Genomic DNA, 3,758 nt, shown 5'->3' on the forward strand with positions numbered 1-3,758 from the left:
CGGGCGATCGAATTGGCAAGATCGGGCTACCGAACATATGACCGGGCACCTGAACTGTGGGCAGAATGATTTTCTCCTTTTGTTCAGCCAACCAAACCTAAACTCGAGCGACTGAACTTTTTAAAATGCTTTTTAGAGCTTAGTCTATTCGGGCGACTGAACCATGGTTCAGCCACCCGAAATCTCTCAGGTTGCTTATTTTTTACCAAAGTTAAAATTAAGTAAACTAGGTTAATTTTCTTAATTGGTTTTAAAATAAATCTAAAAATACCCTATATATCCCCAACGATTATAATTTACCCATTCTGTATGTATAGGGGCTCATTTGCAAAATTATATTTTGGGAGCTTTCTTGTGGGTTTCTTTTGGAGGTGCTGCGAAGACACACACACACACACGATCAGCAAAGGAGAGGTGGTCGTGCACAGCAAATTAAAATCTTTTCGGGAACTGGAAGCTGCAAACAACGGCGGTGTTCGGGGTGTTCGCAGCGAGCAACAGTGGTGCTACAAGTGTTGATTTTTCTTCTACTCTTTTAATAAAAGAAAACATGGTGAAATCTTCATTGTTGGATTTAATTTTCGGAATGAACTAAATTTTTGTATTCTAGGAAAACGATGTAATCAGTTTCGAACTAAGCTTGCTCTTTGATGCTAATCTGAAGTAGTTTTCATTAATGCTTGTTTGAGTTATTCTGTGCCTAATGCTTTTAATTGACTCGCCATTAATTAGATGATATTAGTCTTGTGATTTGCTACCGAAAGGGGGGGATTATAGGATAGATCTTGGATAATTCAGCATAGGTAAATATAGAGATTGAAAGACTTGTATGAACCTACGTAGCATTAAAAAAATCGAGGGTCTTATTGCGTTCTTGCGTTATTAATTTGCATACTCTTATGTTAAATAATAAATAAAAATAGGTTTTGATTGACTATCGAAAAAGACTTGGAAAAATTGGGGATTTGTTAACAAATAGAGAAAACGAAGTCGAATTAGCTAAATGATTAAAGTATAGTGAGAAACTAGGTGAAATCGGTTTCCTAAAAGTTTTCACCATCAGTAATTTAATACGCGGCCTCTAGTTTTAAATTCTCTTGAATAGTTGTAGCTTTGTTTAAATTTCACAATCTAAAATTATTAATTTTTCTAAATAAAATCAAGGTTATTATAAATTCAGTACTTGGTAAAGTTAAGACATCAATCCCTGAGGGCGATACTCTGCATATTATTATATTATAAAACTACAATACTGCGCACTTGTAGTTTTGCACCGATCAAGTTTTTGGCACCATTGCCGGGGATTGGGTTTTTCTTATTTTTGCCAATATTGATACAAAGTAATCTTGGTTTTAATTTAAAATTTTATTTTTATATTTTTATTTATTTCTTTTCTTTTTATTTTATTTTATTTTATTTTATTTTTCTATATTTCTAGTGTGTTTTTTTATGTTTGATGCGCAGTGCTAGAACCCGTGCCATTATTCCTTTTGATCCGGAGATTGAAAGAACACTCAGAGCAATAAGGAAAAGGAGGGTACTAGCCATGGAGAATGGACATGATAATGCTCAGCCATGCACCCTGAAGGATCATGTACGGTTAGTTGTGAATGACAACTATTCGGGTATGAGATGCCAACCCATTAATGCCAACAATTTTGAGCTCAAACCCGCATTAATCAGTATGGTGCGGCAAACCTAATTCACTGGATCACCACTTGATGATCCCAATATCCATCTGGCGATATTTCTAGAGATTTGTGAGATTGTGAAGATCAATGGTGTTACTGAAGACACCATTACACCGAGATTGTTCCCTTTTTCTTTGAGGGATAAAGCAAGAGGTTGGCTACAATCTTTACGACCTGGGAGTATCACTAGTTGGCAGGACATGACAGAAAAATTTCTAGCTAAATTCTTTCCACCTGCAAAAACAACCCAACTCAGGAGTGAGATTGGTCAATTCAAGCAACATGATTTTGAATCACTCTATAAAGCATGGGAAAGGTATAAGGATTTGTTTCGATGTTGCCCACAACATGGATTTCCGGATTGGTTGCAAATTTAGAAGTTTTATAATGGGTTGAATGGGCAAACGCGGACTCTAGTTGATTCCGCATCTGGGGCGAACTTTGATGTCAAAGACACCTGAGGGTGCTACTACTCTTTTGGAAGAAATTGCCTCAAATAACTATCAATGGCCAACTGAAAGAACTATGGCTAAGAAAGTTGCTAGAATTTATGATTTGGAGCCATTTATTGCACTTTTAGTTCAAGTCGCTTCTCTATCCCATAAGATTTCAGCTTTCACAACCTAAAGGATGCCACAAAGTGCAGAATACACGGAAGCTACAAGTAGGGAAGATCCGAGCAATGAAGCGAGTCATGAACAGGTTCAATACATCAACAATCAGAACTATAATTATTGTGGTGATCCTTTGCCATAATATTACCATCCAGGGCTTCGAAATCATAAGAATCTGTCTTATGGAAATACAAGGAATGTGCTACATCCTCTTGCATGATTTGATAGTCAACAAAGCGAGAAGAAGATGCCACTTGAGGATGCCATGATATCTTTTGTTGAGGAGACAAAAGCAAGGTTTAAAAAAACTAATTCATGGCTTGATAACATCGAACTCATTGCAACAATATGGGAGCCACTATGAAGAACCTTGAAATGCAAATTGAGCAACTAGCCCTGACCATAAATACCCAACAAAGAGGAACTTTTCCTAGCAACAAGTGAAGTGAATCCAAAGGAACAATGCAATGTCATCACACTTAGGAGTGGAAAAGAAATTGAGAAGTCACCAGCAAAGGAAAACATGTCCAACCTACAACTAAAAAGAATGGCCAAAGCAAGAATAAAGGGAAAGAAGAGGAGATTGTGGATGATACACCTGGAGAGAATGACACGTCACCAGCAATTTTCTCTACTCCACTTCCTTATCCTCAACGCTTTCAAAAGCAAAAATTAGATAAACAATTTTCTAAATTTTTGGATTTTTTAAAGAAAATTCACATCAATATTCCTCTTGCAGATGCCTTGGAACAAATGCCAAATTATGTCAAATTCCTAAAGGACATCATTTCCAAGAAAAGATGGTTGGAGGAGTTCGAAACAGTGAAGCTTACCGAGGAGTGTAGTTCTAATCTCCAAAAGAAATTTCCTCAAAAATTAAAAAATCTAGGGAGTTTTACTTTGCCTTGCACTATTGGAAATTCAATTTTTGATAAAGTTTTATGGGATCTTGGTGCTAGCATTAATCGTATGCCACTTTCCGTTTGCAGGAAATTGGGACTTGGAGAGATGAAACAAACAACCATTTCTTTGCAACTAGTAGACCGATCCATCATGTATCCACGTGGAATCATAGAAGACATATTGGTGAAAGTGGATAAATTAATTTTTCCTGCTGATTTTGTGGTGTTAGATATGGAGGAAGACCAAGAAGTTCAATTAATTCTTGGCCGACCATTCTTGGCCACTAGAAGGGCTTTAATTGATGTTCAAAACAGCGAGTTAACATTGAGAGTGGACAAGGAAGAGGTTATGTTCAATATCTATCGAGACATGAGATTCCCAGAAGATCCAAGTACTTGCTTTTGGGTAGACGTCATTCAGCAAGGTGTAGAAAAAGTCTTTCAAAAAAATGTACCTGCTGATCACCTAGAACGATCCTTGCAGTAGATTACAACACAATAGCATGTGGGAAGGCTAGAAGCTATGGTAGCAAAGACGGATTCTATAATCT

At 36.9% G+C, this 3,758-nt stretch overlaps 1 non-coding gene across 1 annotated transcript; it reads right to left on the reverse strand.

Annotated features, from left to right (window-relative positions):
• Window positions 1-1,939: 1,939 nt before the first annotated feature.
• Window positions 1,940-2,046, reverse strand: LOC131147320 (small nucleolar RNA R71). Its single transcript, XR_009134710.1, has one exon. It is a non-coding gene; the product is annotated as a small nucleolar RNA R71 (small nucleolar RNA).
• Between the last annotated feature and the right edge of the window lie 1,712 nt (window positions 2,047-3,758).

The sequence above is a fragment of the Malania oleifera genome, chromosome 1 (assembly GCF_029873635.1).
Source record: "Malania oleifera isolate guangnan ecotype guangnan chromosome 1, ASM2987363v1, whole genome shotgun sequence".
NCBI lineage: Eukaryota > Viridiplantae > Streptophyta > Magnoliopsida > Santalales > Ximeniaceae > Malania > Malania oleifera.